At 34.8% G+C, this 25,221-nt stretch overlaps 1 protein-coding gene across 4 annotated transcripts in view; it reads right to left on the reverse strand.

Moving 5' to 3' along the window:
- Positions 1 to 25,221, reverse strand: part of ANKFN1 (ankyrin repeat and fibronectin type III domain containing 1) — a 503,865-nt gene that overhangs the window by 424,113 nt on the left and 54,531 nt on the right. Inside the window, exon 2 of one of the 4 annotated variants that reach the window (XM_074223664.1) lies at positions 20,469 to 20,645. The exons of 2 other annotated variants lie outside the window; for them this stretch is intronic. The gene's annotated coding sequence lies outside the window, so the exon portion shown is untranslated. Of the gene's footprint in view, positions 1 to 20,468; positions 20,646 to 25,221 lie in introns of those variants that run through there. One more of the 4 variants, XM_074223667.1, reaches the window with a different exon arrangement.

Consider the following 25,221-nt stretch of genomic DNA (forward strand, 5'->3'; position numbering starts at 1 on the left):
GTTTGAGTCTCAGGAAAATTCTAGAATATATTATAAAAGGGAACTGAAGAATGCTCATAGTACAGAAATAGGAGAATCAATTGAAGGAATTTGGGTTGTTTAACCTGTAAAAGAAAAGACATGATAGCTGCCTTCCAAGTATCTGAAGGAAGAGAGATTTGATGTCTTCTGTTTGACCATTAAGGACAGCATTAAAAGCAATGAATGGAACCTATAAAGAGAGACATATGGGCTTCATGATAGGAAAAATTTCCTAACTGACCAAACCAAAAATATAATGGATGTGCTGAGAGGTAAAAGGTTCTCTTTCATTAGAAAAGGTAAATATTTAACCATCAATTGTCATAAAAAAGATTTTATACAGTATTATTAAATAATATTGATGATAGTAGGCATCCTTGTTTCACACCTGATCTTACTGGGAAGGTTTCTAGCTTATTCCAATTATACTTAATGCTAGCTGATGATTTTAGATACATGATATTTTTTTAGTTTTTGCAAGGCAATGGGGTTAAGTGGCTTGCCCAAGGCCACACAGCTAGCTAATTATTAAGTGTCTAAGCCAGATTTGAACTCAGGTACTCCTGACTCCAGGCCAGTGTTCTATCCACTGCACCACCTAGCCACCCCAATACATGCTTTTTAAAAAATGAACATACTTTTAAGTTTAAACTGCATTATTAACATTTTCTCCAGCAATTGCTTGAGTTATACATTCATTAAAACAATAAACTAATCCTGATTTGTAGTGTTAGCCACTTTCAGAAATAAATAGTTCTAATGAGATAGTTTGAGCTAGCTCTATGATTCCTCTCATTAGAGATCTCAAGCAACAGCTGAATGACCATTTGCTGTGTTTGATGGAGACAGGTTTTCTTGTCAGCTAAGGGTTGTAATATGGAATCCTTGAGGTCCCTTCTGAGCTTTCATGCTACTTAGAAAGACCTGTCTTGTAGAATGCTTCTATCTGGAAGAGTCTAACATAAAAACTCAGGTAAGTTAGTTGATACAATATAGAAATAAATCTAGATATCTCTATCTAAATAGTATATGTATATTCACACATATATGTTTATATATATATATATATATATATATACATATATATGTATATATATATATATATATGTATGTATATATCCAGCAAACAATGTTTGATGATTTCCTTAGGGAAATTTTTAAAATAAAATTTAATTTAATTTATATTTTCAATGGTGATATACTGAGCTAAAAAGTCAATATATTCAAAGGGCAGTGAGGAAATAATTGGAACAATTATAGCCCTGGGAAAGAGTACTCATATCAATATCAGAGGTATTATTTTTCAACATCAAGATAATATAGGTCACAGCTCATTATAATAAACTACAAGGGAATTTTCAAGTTTTTCTCCTTAGTATAAACTTGTGTCAAATGGTGTTTGACATGATCTGAAATTCCAATTAGGTCTTAGAAAACTTTTTTCTTTGATGAAATGAGATGCATTTGGCAAAAGTAGTTGTTTTTAACAGCACATAATGTATATTCCAGGTCCATCTTTCCCTGAAAGCAACCAGAAATGATCATTGGCCATAGAAAGAAGCATTGACCACGAAATAATATGGCATAATGTGAAAGATACTTGTAATATCATATATCCTTGTACCTTTCTTTTTGATATGATCATCTGCCATTGATTAGCTCAACTAAATAGATTCTTTTTTTTTTAGGTTTTTGCAAGGCAAATGGGGTTAAGTGTCTTGCCCAAGGCCATACAGCTAGGCAATTATTAAGTGTCTGAGGCCAGATTTGAACTCAGGTACTCCTGACTCCAGGGCCAGTGCTCTATCCACTGTGCCATCTAGCCGCCCAAACTAAATAGATTCTAATCCTCAGAAACCCAGGCTCAGGATTTAAAAGGATTTGATTCCAGTATGGACCAGTTAGCCTAACTTTACATCCCCTAATGACAGCTGTCTTGTCATCCCTCAAGTATATATTTATAATAGCCTTATGTAGCAGAAAGTGTACTGGGTTGAGAGTTAAGAAGAATAGCTAGATATGGGGTTCCAGCCAAGATGGTGGAGAGAAGACAGGTACTCTGTTAAGTGCTCCTCGTTCCCCTCAAAACCAACATGAAAGAAACCTCTTAACAGAAATTTGATTGACAAAAAACATAAAGAGAAGCTAGTAGAAGAACATTTACCAAAAAAATAAAGAGAAAATTAACACCTTGCAACAAGAAAACAAATCTTTGGAAAATACAATTGGTCAAGTACAAAATGAGAATAATTCTCTCATATCTTTAATTGGGCAAATGTAAAAAAGAAAATAATTCTTTCAAATCCTCAATTCAGCAAATGTAAAAAGAAAATGATTCTCTCAAAACTACACTTACTCAAATGGAAAACTCCTTCAAAAACAGAATTGACCAATTGGAAAAGGAGTTGTAAAAGGTAAATGAAGAAAATTCTTCTTTTCTAAAAAAAAGAATAGACTCTGTGGAAACTAATGACTTCATGAGACAACAAGATTCTGGTAAACAAAACAAAAAGATAAAAAAATACAAGAAAATGTAAAATACTTCATCAGCAAAACCATTGACCTTGAGAACAGATCAAGGAGGGACAACCTGAGAATTACAGGCCTTCATGAAAACATTGAAGAGAAAAAAAGCTTGGACTTAATATTACAGGATTTAGTTATGGAAAACTGCCCTGATATCATGGAACCAGAGGGCAAAATAGTTATTGAAAGAATACATCGACACCCTCTGGAAAGAGATCCTAAAATGAAAACACTAAGGAAGGTTGTGGTCAAATTCCAGAACTATGAAATAAAAGAAAAAATCCTGCAAGCAGCCAGAAAGAAACAATTTAAATACCAAGAAGCCACAGTAAGGATTATGCAGAACCCGGCATCATCAGCATTAAGGGATTGAAAGGCCAGAAATGAGATATTCCAAAGAGCAAGGGAGCTTGGAATGCAGACAAAAATCTACTATCCAGCAAACCTGAGCCTTCTCTTCCAGGGGAAAAGATAGACATTTAGTGAAATAGGAGAATTACAACTTTTCCTGATGAAAAGACCAGAGCTAAATAGAACATTTGGGCATCAACCAGGCGGCTCAAGAGACACATGAAAAGGTAAAAAAAAAGGATAAAGAAAAAAACTACTATCCAATAAGATGAAACTGGCTATATACCCACTTGGGAGAAAGAATCTCATAACTCTTGAGAAATGAAACTCTATTAGAGAAAACATACTAAGCCAGAAGTGATGGACACTCATAACTTTTCTGTGACTCAGATATAATGAATTAAAAACAATACCTCCTTAAAAAGGAGGACAGTAACTAATGGGAGGAGGTAGAAGATTGAATTGGGTAAATTTCATTACATCAAGAGGTACAAAAGACCTAATGTAATAGAAGGGAAGGAAGGAGGAGGTGAGAACCATCTGAATCTTCATCTCATCAGGGTTGGCTAAAAGTTAATTTAAACACACTCAGTTAAGTTAAGAAACTTATCTTACCTTTTAAGCATTAAAAGGGGGGAAAGGGAGGGGGACACAGGAAGGGGGAGAAAAAAGGGAACTAACAGAATGAAGGGAAGAAGAGGAAACAGGAAAGGGGAAAGAAAGGCGAGGGGTTGATATAGGAGGGCAAACACACTGAAGGTAGCAGTATTCAGAAAGAAAACACTGGGGAATATGGATAAAGGGAAAAAAAGAGGAAAAATACAAACAGAAGGAACACAGCATGGAGGGCAATAAAGAGTTGTTAATTATAACTTTGAATGTGAATGGGATGAACTCTTCCTTAAAATTTAAGCAAATAGCAGAGTGGGTTAAAATCCAGAATCCTAAAATATGCTGCTTACAAAAAAACTCATTTGAAGCAGAGAGACACATATAGAGTAAAGGTAAAAGGTTGGAGCAAAATATATTGTGCTTCAGCTGAAATGAAAAAGCAGGGTGAGCAATCCCAATCTTAGACAAAGAAGCTACAAAAATATATATTGTTAAAAGAGATAAGGAAGGAAACTATATCCTCCTAAAAATGCCATAAACAGTTAAGCAATTTCAATACTAAATATATTTGCACCCAATCATATAGCATCCAAACTCTTAGAGGAGAAGTTGAAAGAGCTACAGGAAGGCATAGACTTCAAAACTCTACTAGTGGGAGACCTCAACCTCCCACTCTCAGATTTAGATAAATCTAATAATAAAATAAACAAGAAGGAAGTTAGGGAGGTAAATAGATTGTTAGAAAACTTAGATATGATAGACCTATGGAGGAAATTGAATGGGGATAGAAAGGAATATATTTTCTTTTCTGCAGTACATGGAACTTACACAAAAACTGACCATGTACTAGGGCATAAAAACCTAATGATCAATTGTAGAAAGATGGAAAAAGTGAATACAACTTTTTCAGATCATAATGCAATAAAACTCATATGCAATATTGGGCCAGGGACTAAGAAATAATTGTAAACTAAATAACCTCATTTTAAAGAATGAGAAAATCAAGCAAAAAATTATAGAAAGAATTATTTCATCCTAGAAAATGACAATAATTAAACAACATACCAATACCTAGGGGACACACTCAAGGTGGCTGTCAGGGAATATATTATATATATATATATATATATATATATATATATATATATATATATATATTATATTTAAATATATAAATGCTTACATGAATAAATTAGAGAAAGAGGAAAATCAATGAACTAAATAGAAAACTAAAAATATTAGAGAAAGAACAAATTATGACCCCCAAATTAAATACCAAATTGGAAATTCTAAAAATTAAAAAAAGAAATTAATGAAAGCAAAAGCAAAAAAAAAATTATTGAACTAATAAATAAAACCAAGAGCTGGTTTTATGAAAAAAAAAACAATAAAATTGACAAACCTCTGGTAAATTTAATTAAAAAAAGAAAGAAGAAAACCAAACTGCTAGTATCCTTTTTGTCATTTTTATTCTTTTTTGTATTTAATATTTATTTATTCTCATTTTGTACCAATAATATTTTTATATATTAATAAAATATTCTTGTTTAAGAGTAAACAAAATAAACAAAATACCCCCTCCCCTCAAAAAATGTAGCCTCGCTTGAGCGATAAAGTAAAGGGGAGAAAAAAAATTAAAATTAAAAAAAATAATAGTAATAATTGTAGGTATGGCCAGGTGGCTCAATGGACAGAGCACCAGCCCTGGAGCCAGGAGCACCCAAGCCCATACCCGGCCCCGTACACCAAACAATCACCCAGCTGTGTGACATGCAAGCTACCCAACCCCACTGTCCTGCAAAAACCAAAAAAAGAAAAAAAAAGACCCAAAATAAAATAAAATACTAATAGTAGTAGGGGTGGCTGGGTGCTTGAGGCAGGTGCACCCAGGTCCATATCTGGCCTCAGACACCCAACGATCACCCTGCTATGTGGCCCCAGGCAGACCACCCAGCCCCATTTGCCCTGCACTCCCCCCAAATCATAATAATTAAAAACTGTGCTTCAGTCTTTGTTCCAATACCACCAGCTCTGTTGTGGGTGGATCACATTCTTTATGTTAAGTGTATCACAAAAGTTACTTCCATATTTTTCCACAGTAGCCATTGCTGATCACAACTCCCTCCTTTAGTATTTCTCCACTACCATGTACTATATTTTTTCTCTCCTTTCATTCTGACTCTGCTGTACAGTAGCTGAGTGGTGCAGCAGACAGATTACCTGTCCCTAGGGCCAAGAGGCCCCAAGCCCCCATACTACCCCTTAGGCCCAGCATCCACCTCACCCTATGGTCCCAGACAGGCCATCCAATCCCAGCCCCTTGCAAGAAGTAAAAAAAGAAAATATGTTATATCTGACCACTCTCCCCCCCATGGTCCATCCTTTCCTCCATCACTCACATCCTCCCCTTCCTCCTGTCCCCCTCTCCTTCTTACTCCAGATGCCTATACCCCATTGAGTATATATGCTGTTTCCTCTCCTAGCCACCTCTGATGAGAGCAAAGATTCCCTCATTCCCCCTTGCCATCTCCCCTTCCATTATCATTGCAATAGCTCATTGTAATAAAGGAAAACCTTACTATATGAAATCTCTTGGCCTATTCCCCCTCTACTTTTTCTTTTTCCCATTACATTTCCCTTTTTTCTATTGACTCCATTTTAACATTATATTTTATCTTTGAATTCAGGTTTCTCCTGTGCTTCAACTATAAAAGCTCCTTCTACCTGCTCTATTAACTGAGAAAGTCCATATGAATATTATCAGTATCATTATTCTATGCATGAATACATGCAGTTCATCATCATTAAGTCCCTCATATTTTCCCCTTCTCCTCCAATCTCTATGCTTCACCTGAGTCCTGTATTTGAAGATCAAACCTTCTGTTCAGCTCTGGCCATTCCAACAGGAACATTTGAAATTCCCCTGGTTCATTGAAAGTCCATCTTTTTCCCTGGAAGAGGACATTCAGTTTTGCTGGGTAGTTGATTCTCAGTTGCATTCCAAGCTCTTTTGCCTTCCAGTATATTATATTATATTCCAAGCCCTATGAGCTTTTAATGTAGTTGCTGCTAAGTCCTGTGTAATCCTAACTGCAGGTCCATGATATTTGAATTGTGTCCTTCTGGCTGCTTGTAATATTTTCTCTTTGACCTGGGAGTTGTAGAACTTGGCTATAATATTCCTAGGGGTTGGTTTTTTGGGATCTCTTTCTCAGGGAGATCAGTGGATTCTCTCCATTTCTATTTTGCCCTCTGCTTCTAGGATATCAGGACAATTTTCCTGTAGTAATTCTTTGAAAATGATGTCAAGGCTCTTTTTCTGATCATGACTTTCAGGTATTCCAATAATTTTTAAATGATCTTTCCTAAATCTGTTTTCCATATCAGTTGTTTTTTCAATGAGATGTTTCACATTTTATTCTAATTTTTCATTTTTTTGGTTTTGAAGTATTGAGTCCTGATTTCTCATAAATTCATCAATCTCCCTAAATTCTATTCTTTGTCTGTAGGAATGTTTTTACTCAGAGAGTTTTCTTATCTTTTTTTCTATCTGGCCCATTCTGCTTTTTAAAGCATTCTTCTCCTCAATAACTTTTTGAACTGTTTTATCCATTTCACCTAAGCTGGTTTTTATCATGCTATTTTCTTCAGCATTTTCTGGATTTCCTTGACTAAGCTCCTGACTTCATTTTCATGTTTTTCCTGCATCTCTCTCATTTCTTTTCCCACTTTTTCTTCTATCTCCCTCATTTAATTTTCAAAGTCTTTTTTGAGCTCTGTCATAGCCTGAGCTCAATTTCTGTTTTTCCTGGAGTCTTTAGATGCAGGAGCTTGTGTTTCCTCATCTTCAGAGTGAGTGTTTTGATCCTTCTTGGGCTCATTTGCAAAATATTTCTCAATGGTGTTCCTCTTTTTTCTCTGCTTGCTCATTTTCCCAGCCTAAACCTGTTTTGGGGGTACTTCCTGAGCTTTTGGGACACCCCCACAAGGATCTCAGTGTGTGAGGCTCTGTCCTCCCTCCTGGCCTGTGAATGACCATATGTGCCCTCCTCTGCCACAGGGCTGAGGTGGGGACACCCTGCTGTTCTATGGGGTGGGGGCCTAGACTGCGATCAGGATCTGAATGTGGTCAGAGCACCAGAGTCCTGTTCCAGGGACAGAGCTCTGCAGTCTCTCTCTCTCTTTTCACCCCCCCTCCCTAGGTTCAATGGGCTCAGGCTCTGGGGGCTCCTGCTTACCACCTCCGCCTGCTTATGTTTCCTGCCTTGGTCAAGCTGCTAGCTGTGTGCCCTGAGCGCTGGGCTTCACATGCTCACTCTAGCAAAGGTTCCCCAGCTGTTCCCCCAATTTGTGCCGGTGCTTCCCGGGGCGTAGGTCAGGAAACTGCCCTGCTGCTGTGAGCCATGGCTCCCAGCACCCTGGGGCTGCCTCTGGGAGGCTGAAGTTCTTTTGCTCTGGTGGGCCACCGCTCTGGTGGGTTGCCCCTCCAACCCCTGGGAGCAGAGCCTTTCTGCTCTTTTCCAGGTTACCTTGAGTAGGATAACTGCCTCACTGGGTCCCTCTGTGGGTTCTGTCTCTTGAAAATTTAGTTAGACTCCTTAGTTTTGAAGATTTATGAGAGAGTGCCTAAGACAAGATCCGTGCTTGTGGCCATCTTGGCTCCACCCCCAACTGTTAGTATCCTAAATGAAAAAGGTGAACTCACCACTAATGATGAGGAAATTAAAATAATAATTTGGAATTATTTTGACCAAATATATGCCAATAAATTTGATAATCTAAGCGAAATGGATGAATATTTACAAAAATATATGTTGCCCAGATTAAATGAAGAGGAAATTAAAAACCTAAATAACCCTATCTCAGAAAAAGAAATTCAACAAGCTATTATTGAACTTCCTAAGAAAAAAATCTCCAGGGCCAGATGGATTCACAAGTGAATTCTGTCAAACATTTAAGGAACAATTGGTTCCAATTCTATATAAAAACTTTGGAAAAATAGGTGCAGATGGAACTCTGCCTAACTCTTTCTATGACACCAATATAGTGCTGATACCTAAATGAGGAAGAGTTAAAACAGAGAAAGAAAATTATAGACCTATCTCCCTGATGAATATAGATACAAAAGTCTTAAATAAAATCTTAGCAAAATGATTACAAAAAGTTATCACTAGGATAATACATCATGATCAAGTAGGATTTTATCCCAGGAGTGCAGGGTTGATTCAATATTAGGAAAATTATTAGTATAATTAATTATATCAATAAAAAGCTATCATAAATCATATAATCATATCAATAGATGCTAAAAAAGCTTTTGAAAAAATACAGCATCCATTCCTACTAAAAACACTTGAGAGTGTAGGAATAAATTGATTGTATCTCAGAATAATAAGCAATTCTATCTTAAATCATTAACAAGTATTATTTGCAATGGGAATAGACTAGAGGCATTCCCAATAAGATCAGGGGTGAAACAAGGATGTCCATTATCACTACTACTATTCAATATTTTATTTGAAATGCTAGCCTCAGCAATAAAAGAAGAAAAAAATGAAGGAATTAGAATAGGGAAGGAAGAGACAAAACTCTCACTCTTTGTAGATGTCATGATGGTATACCTAGAGAATCCCCAAAAAATCTAAAAACTACTAGAAATAATTAGCAACTTTAATAAAGTAGCAGGATACAAAATACACCCTCATAAGTCCTCAACATTTCTATGTATGTGATTAGTGAGATACAGCAGAAAGAGCTAGAAAGAGAAATCCCATTCAAAGTAATCTCAGACAATATAAAATACCTCAGAGTCTTCCTGCCAAGTCAGACTCAAAAACTTTTTGAAAACAATTACAAAACCTTTCTCACACAAATGAATTCAGATTTAAATAACTGAACAAACTCATGGATAGGCTGAGCTAATATAATAAAAATGACAATTCTACCAAAACTAAACTACTTGAAGAATGCCTTATCAATCAAAATTTCAAAACATTACTTTAATGAGTTAGAAAAAGTTGTAAGTAAATTCATATGGAGAAATAAAATGTCAAGAATTTCCAGGGATTCAATGAAAAAAAGGGCAAAAGAAGGTGGCATAGCCTTACCAGATCTAAAATTATATTACAAAACATCAGTCAACAAAACTGTCTGGTATTGGCTAAGACATAGAGTGGTGGATCAGTGGAATAGACTAGGTGCAATAACAGGAAATGACTATAGTAATCTGCTGTTTGATAAACCCGAAGACTCCAACTATGGGGATAAAAACTCTCTCTTTGATAAAAGCTGTTGGGAAAATTGGAAGTTAGTATATGGAAGAAACTTAGATTAGACCAACACCTCATGCTCTATAGCAGGATAAGATCAAAATGGATACATGATTTAGATATAAAAAAATAAATTTATAAGCAAACTAGAAGATCAAATAGTTTACCTGTCAGATTTATGGAAAAGGAAGCAGTTTATCACCAAGGAAGAGACAGAGAACATTATTAAAAACAAACTAGATAATTTTTATTACATTAAATTAGAAAGCTTTTGCACAGACAAAACCCACTGTAACTAAGATCAAAGAAGTGTGGTAAATTGGGAAATAATTTTTGCACCTAGTATTTCTGATAAAGGACTCATTTCTAAAATATACAGAGAACTGAGTCAAATTTTCAATAAAAAAGCCATTCTCCAATTGACAAATGGTCAATGTATATTCCAAGTCAATTTACAGATGAGGAAATCAAAGCAATCCATAGTCATATGAAAAATTGCTCTAAATCATTACTTATTAAAGAAATGAAAATTAAAGCATTTCTGAGATACCATCACACACCTCCCAGACTAGCCACTATGACCAGAAAGGACAATGATCAATGTTGGAAGGAATAAGGGAAATCTGGGACACTGATGCATTGTTGGTGGAGCTATGAACTCATTCAACCTTTCTGGAGAATAGTTTGGAATTATGTCCAAAGGGCAACAAAAATGTGCATACCCTTTGATCCAGCAATTCCACTACCGGGTCTATACCCTGAAAAGATGATGAAAAAGGGTAAAAACTTCACTTGTACAAGAATATTCATAGCAGCCCTGTTTGTGATAGCAAAGAATTGGAAATTAAGTGAATGTCCTTCAATTGAGGAATGGCTTAACAAACTGTGGTATATGTATGTCATGGAACACTATTGTTCTATTGGATGGATGGATGGATGGGAATTCAGGGAAGCCTGGAAGGATTTACATGAACTGATGCTGAGGGAAATGAACAGAACCAGAAAAAATATTTTACACCCTAACTGCAACATAGGGGTGATGATCAACCTTGATAGACTTGCTCATTCCAGCAGTGCAAAACAAGGTACAATTTTGGGCCCTCTGCAATGGGGAATATCATCTGTATCCAGAGAAAGAATTGTGGAGTTTGAACAAAGGCCAAAGACTATTACCTCTAATTTAGGGGGGGAAAAACACATTATCTTATTATATAATTTTGCTATCTCTTATACTTTTCATCACATTAAACTGAGATCATGTTTGCTATGGAAACAATGTAAAGACTAACAGAATGCCTTCTATGGGGGGTGGGGGAGGGAAGCAAGAATGAAGGAAAAATTGTAAGGCTCAAAATAAATAAAATCTTTCTAAAAAAAAGAATAGCTAGATTTGAACACTACTTTTGAATCTCATTTGCTTTTTGGTAACAGGCAAGGTATTTAGCATCTCTGAACTTCAGTTCCCTCATTTGTAAAATACTCCGTTTCCCCAAGCCACTGAAAAATATAAAAGTTGGAATATTTCTCTGGCTGGGATTGCCAAAGAGGAATGTTCTGTGCTGTACCAGAGTGCGTAGGATAGCAGTGTGTGTGTGTGTGTGTGTGTGTGTGTTTGTGTGTGTGTGTATGTGTCCACCAGATTTGAAGCAAAGGGAACTAGCATCCAGCAGGAGCAAGTTCTATTCTAGTAGAAGCCACTTAGGACAGACATTGATGCTAGGGAAATATAATTTTTTGTGCTAGATGAGGCTGAAGTAGCTTTGAGGTCTAGTCTGTTAGGGTAAACTCTATCAAAGGGGATAGAGTCAGAAAACGAGCAATAGAGAAATACAAAGTGGGGAAACTGAAATTATCAAAGATCTCAGGAAGAAGAAAAATGAAAGATTTTGTATTTAAGCATATAAACTGATAGGAAAATTAATTTTGGAAGGGGATAGAACCTTTAGATCAGTTAAAAGAGTTTCTAAGTTTCTATGAAAGAAAAAGTAAAATGAAAATTGGAAAATACTGTCAGAAACTAAGCATAGATCAATATCTCACACCCTATATATATGGTTAATACATAGGATATAAGATTTTTCCATGGTAATACCTTATAGTTTAGCTACAGAGAATTACTGGCCCTCAATTTACCTCTGGTATACAGAGAATCACTGACCCCCAATTCACCCTGATGTACAGGGAGGGGAGATGAGCAGGATTGATCTCATGCATACATTTAAAACAGCTTGAAGGGGTGGCTAGGTGGCACAGTGGATAGAGCACCAGCCCTGGAGTCAGGAGTACCTGAATTCAAATCCGCCTCAGACACTTAATAATTACCTAGCTGTTTGGCCTTGGACAAGCCACTTAATCCCATTTGCCTTGCAAAAACCTAACAAAAAAAAACAGCTTGAGCATTTAAAAGAACCACTGAATGTCCTTGACTGGTCCTGGCCAGACTCTCAAGGCTATACTTGATTAATATTGCCTATCTCTTCAGGAACTAGCCATTCCTGAATGTAAACACCATAATTCTCAGTGTTCAGGGAGGGGTGGCTCCCTCCTCGGACAACCTGGAAAATTTGTTTTTTTTCCACAAAACTTTGGCAAGAATCCTTCTTTGTTCTCAAGCTATATAAGATCTAATTAGACTTACATCTAATTGGAGTTTCACCTATGTAAAGTATGCTCTGGCTGGGACCTTCTCAATTGATGCTCTGAAGGCTGTACCCTAAGACTCCTGGTCACTGTTGATTCAGATGTTGAAGCTCCCCTGATTTGGTGATATTTTCTCTTAATATCTATGTTTATGTATGCTTTGCTCTTCTTTCTATTATATTGGGACTTATTGTTTACTTTTGCTTAAAACTGATTCATTTCTACCTGTTTTATAAGCACTTTATTAAATATACTCTTTTTTTAGTTTTGTTGGTATGAATGTGTCATTTTGTAGGAGCGAATCAAAACCAAAACTCCTTAATCAAATACTATACCAAGAAATGAATACAGGATTTAGACATAAAGGGAATTGTTTATCTGTCAGATCTATGGAAAGAGTGGAGATTATGACTAAACAAGAGATGGAGAACATAAATTGTAAAATTGATTATTTTGATTACATTAAAGGTTTACACAAATAAAGCCAATGCAACCAAGATTAGAAGGAACACAGAACACTAGGAAACAATTTTCACAACTAGTGTTTTTGAAAAAGATTCAGTTCTAAAATATATAGAGAAGTGAGTCAAATTTATAAGAATATAAATCATTCTCCAATTGATAAATGGTCAAAGGATATGAATACATAGTTTTCAAAACTGTCTGGTACTGGCTGAGAAATAGAGTGGTGGATCAGTGGAATAGACTAGGTACAATAGCAGGAAATGATTATAGTAATCTGCTATTTGATAAAACCAAAGAGTTCAGCTACTGGGATAAAAACTCTCTCTTCGATAAAAACTGTTGGGGAAAATTGGAAGTTAGTATGGAAAAAACTTAGATTAGATGAACACCTCAAACTGTATGCCAAGATCAAAATTGATACAGGATCTAGAAATAAAAAAACAATATCATAAACAAATTAGAAGATCAAGGAATAGTTTATCTGTCAGATATATGGAAAGGGAAGCAATTTATGACCAATTTATGATAGAGAACATCATTAAAACAAACTAGATAATTTTGATTACATTAAATTAAAAAGCTTTTGCACAGACAAAATCATTGTAACCAAGATCAAAAGAAATGTAGTAAATTGAGAAACAATTTCTATGACTAGTGTTTCTGACAAAGGACTCATCTCTAAAAAATATACAGAGAACTGAGTCAAATTTTTTTTTAAAAAAGGCAAACCATTCCCCAATTGACAAACGGTCAAAGAATATGCAAAGACAATTTACAGATGAGGAAATCAAATAGTCCATAGTCATATGAAATCCATAGTCATATGAAAAATTGCTCTAAATCACTAATTATTAGAGAAATGTAAATTAAAACATCTCTGAAGTACCACCTCACACCTCTCAGATTGGCCAGTATGACCAGAAAGGACAACAATTAATGTTGGAAGAGATGTGGGAAATCTGGGACACTAATGCATTGTTGGTGGAGCCATGAACTCATCTGAACTTTCTGGAGAGCAATTTGGAATTATGCCCAAAAAGCAACAAAAATGTGCTTACCCTTTGATCCACTATTGGGTCTATTCCTTGAAGAGATTATGAAAAAGGCTAAAAACACCACTTGTACAAAAATGTTCATAGCAGTTGTCTTTGTAGTGTCAAAGAAATGGAAACTGAGGGAATGCTCAGCAATCAGGGGATGGCTTAACAAACTGTGGTATAGGTATGTGATGGAACACTATTGTTCTATTAGAAACCAGGAGGGATGGAAATTCAGGGAAGCCTGGAAGGATTTGTGTGAACTGATGCTGAGTGAGATGAGCAGAACCAGAAGAACATTGTACACCCTAATAGCAACATGGGAGTGATGATCAACCATAATGGATTTGCTCATACCAACAGGGTATCAATCAGGCACAGTTTTGGGATATCTTCAATGGAGAATGTCATCTGTATCTTGAGAAAAAATTGTGGAGTTTGAACAAAGAACAAAGACTTTCTATGTACCCTTAATTTAATTCTTTTTAAAAAGTTTTGTTATGTAATTCTTCTATGTCTCATAGTATATATTTCTTATTTAAGGATATGATTTCTTTCTCATCACATTCAACTTAGATCAATACATACTATGGGAAAGATGTAAAGACTAATGAACTGCCTTCTGTGGGGGATGGGTGGAGGGAAGCAAGATTGGGGCAAAAATTTGCAGTTTTACAACTGAAAACAAATAAAACCTTTCTAATATTTAAAAAAATTAAATTAAGCTATCTATAATCATGTGGAAAAATGCTCCAAGTCATTATTGATTAGAGAAATGCAAATTAAAACAATTCTGAGGTACCACCTCACACCTATCAGATTAGCTAAAATGACCCCCCCAAAAGGAAAATTATCAATGTTGGAGAGGATGTGAGAAAATTGGGACTCTAATGCACTATTGGTAGAATTGTGAACTGAACCAGTATTCTGGAGAGCAATTTGGAACTAACATCCAGATGGCAAGAAAACTGCATTGAACAAATTATGGTATATATTAATATGATAGAATACTACTGTTCTCTCTGAAATCATGAGCAGACAAACTTCAGAAAAACTTAGAAAGACTTGCATGAACTGAAATTGAATGAAGTGAGCAGAACCAGGAGAACATTGTACACATTAATGGCAACATTGTGAGATGATCAACTATGATGAATTCAGTTCCTCTCAGCAGTTCAGTGATCAAGGCCAGTCCTAAAAGAACTGAGATAGAAAATGCTATCCACATGCAGAGAAAAAACTATGGAGTCTGAATGCTGAGCAAAGTATACTATGTTCACTTTTTAAAACTTTTTTTATGTTTTATATTTCTTTCTCATGTTTTTTTTTCTTTTAGTTCTAAGTCTTCTTTCATAAAATGACTTATGGAAATGTGCAAAACAATTGTACATGTATAACTTTTGTCATATTATTTAATACCATGGCAGGAGGGATGGAAGGGGAGGGTGTTAGAAAAATGTGGAATTCAAAAGTTTACCAAAAATGGACAAAAAAAGAAAAAGAAAAATGATACGGAGAATCCTGTGAATTTCCAAGATAACATCGAACCAAAGCAGAATATTCCAGAACAATTTAAAAGAGAAGGGAGAATAGCCATTGATAGCCTACAAAGCAAAAATAATGGCAGGATAAATAAAATCGAATCCATGGTGGCAAGTCTCATCAATGAAAATAGAAAGAAAGAAAGAAATGATTAAGAATGAAAATATATAGAAGTAAAGGACAATCTGGAAGAATAAAAGTAAAACTAGTATTAAAGAAAATGTGATCTATATATAGGCAAATCATTGATTTCTAAGATTAGTAGAGAAAATTTCTGATTACAATTTTCCTAGAAAAACAGGACAAGTTAAAAAAAACTTGCATACCACAATCCAAGAAATAATACAAGAAAGCTGACTGGAATTTCTGAATGCAAAAAATAAAGTGACAATTGAAAAAAACAACAAAGAAATTTAAAAAGAAATCTACGCTGCAAACTCAAAGAGACATAGTAGTTATGCAGAACAATTTAACATAAATTATTTTTTGAATTATTTTTATAGAATTATCTTCATGTTTTGTTTACTCAGGAATTCTCCCTTAATCATAGTTGTGTTATTCTTAGCTCTTCCTCTATATCCATTCAGTTGTCAAATCTTGTCATTTCTACATTCTTAGGATGTGTCACATTTTGTCCATTATCTCTACTCATACAGATACCACCTCAGTGCAGAATCTCACCATGTTTCATCTATATTATTTCAATAATCTTATAATTTGGTCTTTCTGCCTCAATTCTCTCCCTACTTAATCAGGAATTTACTCTTCTTTTTTCTACCTAATAATCTGGAAATTATTTCAAGAATTAGCTTAAGCATCGCTTTCTATGTGAAGACTCTCCTAATTTCTCCAGCTGTTAGTGCCTTTTCCCAAAAACTCTATACTTGGGGGCAGCTAGGTGGTACAGAGGAGAGAGCACCAGTTCTGGAGTGAGGAAACCTGAATTGAAATCTTGTCTCAAATACCTGACACATAACTAGCTGTGTTTTCTTAGGCAAGTCACTTAATCCTGATTGCATAGTATCCAGGGCCATCTCTAGTCATCCAGTACAATATCTGTCCACTGGACCCAGATGGTTCTGGAGGAGAAAGTGAGACTGGTGACCTAGTAAAATATCCCCTCAATCAAATACAATTCACATGCCTGCTGTGGCATCATCTCTCTGATATCCTTTGAGAACAGTGGACAAACCATATCCACCTTGAACTTAAAGATTTTTATATATGTATTCTTTATATCTTGATGCGTAAATGTATTTACTGTTTTTTTTCTGTTAGAATGTAAACACCTGGAGAGTAGATATTATCTCATTGTAACTCCAACACCTAGAAGATTGCATGGTACACAATAGGGTATTGACTATTGATTGATGAATGAATTAGATAATATTTATCACATCAAAGAAAAGTCCAATTTTTTCCCTGAGTTTCTTTATAATTTTTAACATAAATGAGTATTACATTTTATCAGATAAATGTACAACATATTTATAAATTTCTTAATGCTGAACTACCTCTGTATTTCTCATATTAATACAATATGAACATGGGGAAAAAAGAATAATTTTTTCAATATAGGGCTGTAGTCTCTGTTAATATTTTATTTTACTGAACATTTTTGCATTGCTGGCCAAATGTTTCTCCACCATCTTTGGGAGATAATTTATGATTTTTCACTTTCTCTGTGAGACTGAGCTATTTAAATTGCTCATTTATAATTCTATTCACTTAAACATTTTATATTTTTCTAAATAAATTTATATTAACATGATATATTTCTGTAAATATTCATTAATTTAAATTGAATTTCAAGTTTTCATAATAATTTCTAATAATTTCCTCTTCATCTATGGGAATCCTCTTTTTATTTTCATTGAAATCATAATTCTTTTTTCTTTTTTATGCATTAAATTAATGGGTTGTCTAACACTCCTCTAAAATCAAATTTTATATTTATTTATGAATCAAATTAGTTTAATCTTTGTTAGCAATCATTCCTCAATGGTGTACAATACATATTTTTCCCCTTTATTCAGGCACTTACTTTTTTTGTATGATTTTTCTTTTTTCTTTTAGATGTGTCAGGAATTAAAAAGGGTATGTTATCATTTTAAGAAATTATTGTTTTCTTTTTATTTCTTCCTATAGTTTGATATTCTACCTTTAAACAAAATAGAGTTTCCCTAATCATCTTTTTTAACCATTTTATTCTTATTTTTGCCTTGATAGAGATTATGATTCTAATCTCTCATTCTTTTGGATTGAACTGAAACAAAACAGATTGTACTCTAACCTTCCATTTTTAACTCCGTATAAATCTTTATCATTACAAGAAATACATTAAAATGTGTATATGGATATGGATATGGATATTTCTCTTATTTCTGCTTACTTTACTCTGCATTAGCCTAAACTAAAGTTGAAATGATGCTTAGTTCCTCATGTGCAATACTTGTACCCTTAATTATGTGATATGAATTCCTCTTCCATTCCTCCTTTTTTTTCTTTTCTATTGAATTACTTCACCTTGCTGCTCATTTCTCCTTTTAAGATCATCAAAACAGAATAAAAATCAGCCCCAGGCCCTTATACTCTATCTGACCCCTAATAACATTACACTTCTTAGAGAATACTTGTGCCATACCCTCTAATTTCCCCATTTGAATGAAAAATCTACCATCTTTATAAAGTACTTTTTTTATTTCTCACTTTTTAATATCTCTCTTTACTCCCATATTTGAATTTCAAAAATTTCTATTCTGCTCTGAACTTTTCAGCAAAAATATTTGGAAATTATGAATTTCCTGAAAGATCCATTTTTTCTATAGGATTCTATCAGTTTTTGATAGGTAAGCTATTCTTAGTTGTATATCCATATCTTCTGCCTTTTGAGACAAATTATGAAAAAATGTTAGAGATAATTTGTATTGATTCACAAGAAAAGATTATTAAATTTTCAGTTCAGAAATTGGCAAATGCTAAAAATCAGAGATTGATTTATTGGCTGTTGGCTATCTGGAATAAAGAAAGTAATGAAGAAAATATTAATAATGAAGATTAAACTTTTACATGTGTTATCTTTATGGTTTTTTTTTCCCAGAGAGACTATTGTTAAATATTTGTCAGCACACTACTGAACAATATCTATCCTCTTTTACTGACAGCTGCTAAATTTTGTATGATCCTGATGATGATTCTTCAGTACTTAAAAATCTTTTTGCTTCCTTACAGTATGCTATTCTTTGACTGGAAAACTTTAGATTTTAACTATGACATTCATTGGAATGTTCATTTTGAGGTTTCTTTCAGAAGGTAAACAGTGGATTCTTTCTTTTTATACTTTATCCTTTGGTTCTAAGAAACCTGGACAGATTTCCCTCTGGGTTCATTTTTTTCTCCTTCTGTCTTATGTCTTTCAGGTGGTTTCAAACTATCTGTCATCAATCTTTTTTTTCTAGGTTAGTTGTCTTTAATATGAGATACCTTACCTTTTTTTCAAATTTTGGCTTTAATGTTTTTCATAAATTCATGGTATTATTAACTTCTGTTCAGCCCATTCTAATTTTTAGAAAGTCTATTACTTATATAAAGTTTTATATTAGTTGTAACAAGCTGTTAACTCTCTTTCCAAATCTCTTCTCTATAATTTTTATTTTCTTTCTAGTTCTTTCTACTGTTACTCTCATTTTATTTGTAATATTTTAACTCATATTCTAAATTCTTATTTCTTCTAGAGATTTTGAGTGATCTTATGGGCAAGCAGTATTTTTGTTTAAGGTTTTAATTTTAGATCAGTTTCGAATTTATTCTTCACTTCTGGGTTTATATCATAGGTATCTTTGACATTATGATAGCTTTTTATCATTTTTGATAGTTTTTTTAAGAGAAGAATTTTCTTCATTTACCTTTTGCAACTCCTTTTCCAATTGGTCAATGCCATTTTTTGAAGGAGTTTTCCATTTTCCCAAGTGTAGTTTTTAGAGAATAACTTTCTTTTTGCGTTTGCCCAATTGAGGATCTGAGAGGAATTATTCTCATTTTGTATTTGTCCAATTGTATTTTCTAGTATTTTTTTCTTGTTCTAAGACATTAATTTTCTCAGTGTGTTAATTTTCTCTTGAGTTTCTTTTCCCAACTTTTCTAATTGATTTTTTTTTAGGTTTTTGCAAGGCAAATGGGGTTTAGTGACTTTCCACACAGCTAGGTAATTATTAAGTGTCTGAGGTTGGATTTGAACTCAGGTACTCTTGACTCCAGGGCCGATGCTCTATCCACTGCATCACCTAGCTGCCCCTTTCTAATTGATTTTTAAACTCCTTCCTGATTTCTTCAAGAAAATCTTTCTAGGCTGGAGACCAATTCATATTCTCCTCAGAAGAGCTAGATCTCTCTGGGTTAGAATCTGGTTCTTCTAAGTATTTCTCTATGGGCCCCCCTTTTTGCTGCTTTTTCTTCATTGTTCTAGGATCTTGTGTTGGGGGTGAGGGGCTGGCTCTTAGGGGTTTGATTTTGAAGATCCTAGAAGTTTTGTTCACTTGAATTAATAATTACAAGGTATGGCCAGTAAGGGGTGCTGGTTGCTTTCTCTGGAGTGAGTGAAGCCCTCTCCCAATCCTGGAGGGAGTAAGGAAGGGATAAGGAGGAGGTGCAGGGTCTGAGTAGACCTTGAACAATGGGCTGGAAGCCAATCTCCCTTTCAGCTGAGTGGCCTCCATAGTCCACACCTTTGCCTGAGGGGGTGGGGGTGGGGGTGGCTACCTTTTGTTACTGGAAGAATGTTCAAAAAGTATGGAGCTCAGGTCTGGCACCAAGCTAGAAGATTTCCAGGCATTCAGACCTCTCCTCAACCTGATCAAAAGACTGTGGCTGAAGTTGGTTCTCCACTTAACTCTCACCAAAGTCTGAAGCTAAACACCAGTCCTCTGGCTTCCCGCCCCCAGCTACTGTCCCTATGCTGACCCTCTGGTTTCTGCTCCCGGTTCATCCATGGTTCCCTGAGACAGACCTTGTTGGTAGGTGTTCTTCTCCTAGCTTCTTTATCTGGGTTTTGTCGATCAAGTTTCTGTTAAGAGGTTTCTTTCATGTTATTTTTGAGGAGACACAGGGAGCAGTTAATGCAATGCCTGTCTTCTTTCTGCTGTCTTCATCAGAAGTCTTGATAGATTTTTTTTTAACAATTTAGCTGTGGGGAGTGGGGAATGATATTGTTAGGAACTCTTTCAAGGCCGAGTCTGTGATCCCAGATCCTCTGAGAGACCCTTCTTTCCTGGGCATTTATTTCCTGGACAGGGAACTGACTCTGAGATCTATTCTAGGCAACTGCAAATTGGAGACTCTGGATACTAAGCCTTTGCTCATATCTATTGATATGGGCTGAGGTTAAGTCTAGTTTCAACTCCGTGTCTTTGCACTACAAGCCTAGTTTTGATTTTTCAGGAGGAGTCTGTTTCTGTTCAATCTGCTGACCACAGCCAGGGTTGAATCTATGAGTATCCCTTTGCATAACATTTTTTGAACCTAAGTCTGAGTCTGGTTCAGTTCTGGGCATCAGCTCTGGGCATCACTCTGGCCTACCTCTGAAGTTCAAACACTGACTATGTGATATTGGTCATGCCTTGATCCATAGTTCATGCCCTGGTCATTTGCCTGAATTTGTGGTCTATGGCTAAAGAAATTATTCACTGTAATTACTCCTTTGATTTTCTGAACACTACTCAGTTCAATATTCCTACATCATTGTTGGAATTGTCTTTCTATTTTGTCATCTTAGCTAGTCTCTTATATTTCTTTCTACTTCTACACTATACTTTTTCCCACTTCACCCTAATTCTCCTTCTTCTAATCATATAGGATTGAGGTTTGGGAGAGGTCTATTCCCTAAATATCACCTTCATGTTCATGTTATCTCTTTTGCCTCATTTACTAGAAATAAGTTTCTCCTTGTTCATTACTCTTTCTTTTTCCTCTCTTATAACAAAAAGCAATTTGAAAAAAATACTGAGGTGCTAAGTAAGTTTGTTTTTCATTGTTTCCTTTTTGATCCTTGAAGATGCTATGATTTTCCTCTCCATTAGAATATATGTGCTTGATCATTATTTAATTTTTTCAAATTGTCCAAACTCCTTATCTTTCCAGATTTCTTTTGTCTGCTGTATTAAAATTTCAAAAATTCTTCTGAGCTCTGGTTTGCTCAACGAGCTTAGAAGTTGGAAGACATTGAGTATAAAAAGTTTTATTTTTCTCAATAGAATTAAGTTCAGCTTTTCAGGATAAGCTATTTGGAATTTTAATTCTTTATATTTTGTCTTTTGGTATACTATACTATAATTTTTTGTTTCTTTCTCATAAATGTTAAATATTCTCATTTGGTCCTGATTGTGATTGATCTCTTTGTTCCTGATCACTTGCAATATTTTTTTCTCTCTTTGGTTTGCAAGCTTAGGATTTGATAATGTAGGTTATATACTTGAGATTTGTTTTAAATGGTGACCTCGTTTCTAGTCACCTTGTCCTTCAGTTGTAATAGTTATGGATACTTTTCTTTTTCTTCTGTTTTTTGTATGATATCTTGTCTCTGTGTAATGTGTGATTTTTATGAGGTGCAGTGATGCTTAAATTGTTTTTTCTTTTCTTGTTTTACAAGTCCATTTCATTTTGGTTATTTTTTATTTTTTTAACCTACCTTCCTCATGTGGATTTAATTTTAAAAAAGTCTTTTGCCTTTCTTCTATTATTTCTTACTGAATTTAGGAATTTCTATTTAGGTAATCCTTTGATACAGCATATACTACAGTCCTTTAAGGTTCTAACTATCAGTATCAATAATTCAGTGGATTTGCTCTCTAAGTAGGACACTGCTTAAAAATGATGGTTGAAATACTTGTCTTTGTCTAAAGAGAAGAATATCTCAGGAAATTCCATTTCTCTCTAAAAGAGAGAAGTCTTAAACCTAGTCTGTTAATATCTGCTCAGGAAATCTTACTTCTCAATTTAGAAAGTTAGATCACAGGATAACCCTCTCTAAGAAATTTAAAAATGCTCTTCCACAGCCATATGCAAATTTGGGATTCATGAGCATTGTTTATAAACTATCTTCTTAAACCAAGTTCTTAGACTTCTATAGAAAATCTATCAGTATCCTAATTTTTGCCATTTCACAAACTGGGAAATTTCATTCTTAATATCTCTTCTTTCAAGCTACATGTGAGAATATAATTTCTTTATATCTTTGCTCTCAGGCAATAACTGAGTATTCTAGGAGGATGAGTTTGGGCATGAATTAGAAGTTTCTCTCCTATGATCAAACTCTCCTATTGCTTGTTAGTCTGTAAACATAAAGTTCAGAATTAACTTAGCTGTTCAGTAAGCTAAACTAAAAAGAACCCTTTCCATAAGAGTTTGTCCTCCTAAACCCTAACCAATTATCTTGGAAGTAGCCTCAGTCACTTAGAACCAATAAGAAATTTTGTGATCATATGACTAATATGGAAATATGTTTAACATAATTATACATGTATAATATATATCAGATTGCTTCCTGTCTGGGGGGAGAGGAAAAGGAGAGAGGGAGAAAAATGTGAAACTCAAAGTCTTACAGAAAGTTGAATATTGAAAATTATCTTTGCATGCTGTTAGAATAATAAATAAATAAATTTAAATTGAAAAAAGAAATTCTGTGACCACTCCATAAAGTGGCAAATGCCCCAACTCTATAGATATTTCCCACAGATGCTCCCAAACTATTACTAATGTTGTATAATCTTATTAAATTGATTGCAAAACTTATCAAAATGATTAGTGTCTTAGTGAGGTGGACCAATGGATGGAGTATTGGAATTGGAGTCAGGAAGATATTTGAAACTGCCTTAGCTACCTATGAGCTATGTGAATCTTGGAAAGTCACATAATTATTTCTTATATGTAAAATGAAATAATGGGAGTCAGAGATCTTTAAGATTTTTCCAGTTCAAAATTCTCATTACAGTGAATTCCCTTACATATTGAATTTGCACTTCTGAACTTCATAATTAAACTAGTTCATCTGTTAGTGAAACAAATAGCATTTCATATTGTAGAATCAGAGGATAATCGGTCTCCAAAGAGGTGACTCTTAAAAATGTCCCATTCAGATAACCCCTTAGGCTTGTGCTCTTTGGATATTTGTGACTACCTGCAACAGAATTACCCAATAGCTTTAAAATGAATTACTCCCTATTATCCCCTATTTCCACAATACCATTCTCATTAGAACAAAAGAAAACTGGAAAACAATCTGTTATAAAGACTTCCTGGAGAAAGAATGGATAATTGTTGACAACAATATGTAAGTGACAAGTCACTTGGGGACCCAGATTGCTATACTAGAAAATGATAATGGTTAGAAGAAAAGAAAACCAGCAACAAGAGACAATCTGGCAAACAAGGTTAAAACTTGCTTATAAAAGTCTCTATTTCTGCCTAAAACAGGCATATACCTACTAGAGGAAGCTAAAAGCTATTGTAGCTTCAGAAGTCACTGCATATCATAGCAAATCAACTTTTCTTCCAATTTCATTTAAGATGTTCACCACTTGACAAGCCAGGTAATAACTTAACCAATCTCCTCATATATTCTGCCAGTTGTATACAAAGTAACTATTTTCTGAATATTGATAATCTAAATTCAGAACCATTTTTCCTACCCTGGTTGGTGTATCCTCCATGAGAGACATCAGGGTAAGCTGTAGAATTGAAAGAAAACCTGGGGAGCGGGAGAAACCCCTTCTAAGGACCTCCACATGGTTCCTGTTGCTAAGGGAACCATCTTCTTTGTCTAGCAAAGCTAAGAATGGCCGCTACACTCAGCCCTTGGCTCAAGAAGTGCTCACACCACAGAGGGTCAAGACAGAAGGGAGGGGGAACATCTCATGCTTTCTGAAAAAGAAATAACTTTTAGAAGAACGAGAGAAGAAAAAATGAGAGCTTTAGAGCAGTTCCAGAATTGGTGAATAGTTTTATGGATGACAATGCTGAAATATTTGAATTTAACTCTCCTAGCATAGAAAGGAATGGAATTTTAACATTTTTCTGCAGTTTGTCTGTGTGTGTGTGTGTGTGTGTGTGTGTGTGTGTGTGTGTGTGTGTGTGTGTGTGTGTAACAAGAGACAGAAAAGGTGAGAAAATGAGAAAGATGTTGAAGTGGAGGGAATTATCCTGGGAGATGGAAAGACATTGATTAATTTAGGTGTGAATAGAACTCAGCAAATTACTATATAACTAAGTTGATGTTTTGCTGGCATATTTTTTTTTCTGAATCCTTTGGGTATTTTAGAAGTTAGAGATCTTAGACGACTTAGTTTTCTTAGAAACTTAGGAGCAGCTATGATGTTAGGGAGCGGTGTGTTTGTGTGTGTGTGTGTGTGTGTGTGTGTGTGTGTGTGTGTGTGTGTACACAACTGTGTTAGGGGGCAATAGTAAGAGTTGCAAGGTTGAAAGTCTATTGCAATGAACTGAGGATGAATGAAGTGAACAGAACCAGGAAAACATTATACACATTAACAGCAACATTGTGAGATAATCAACTTTAATTGATGCAACCCCAAGCAGCAGTTCAGTGAAAAAAGACAATCCTATGTGACCTGCTAAGGAAAATGACTTCCACATCCAGAGAGAAAAAACAACAACTATGGATTCTGAATATAAAGCAAAGCATCCTATGTTCACTTTAAAAAAATTTTTTTAAATTTTTTTTCTTCTTTTTCTCATGGTTTTTCCCTCAG

Source organism: Macrotis lagotis, chromosome 2 (genome assembly GCF_037893015.1).
Source record: "Macrotis lagotis isolate mMagLag1 chromosome 2, bilby.v1.9.chrom.fasta, whole genome shotgun sequence".
Classification (NCBI taxonomy): domain Eukaryota; kingdom Metazoa; phylum Chordata; class Mammalia; order Peramelemorphia; family Peramelidae; genus Macrotis; species Macrotis lagotis.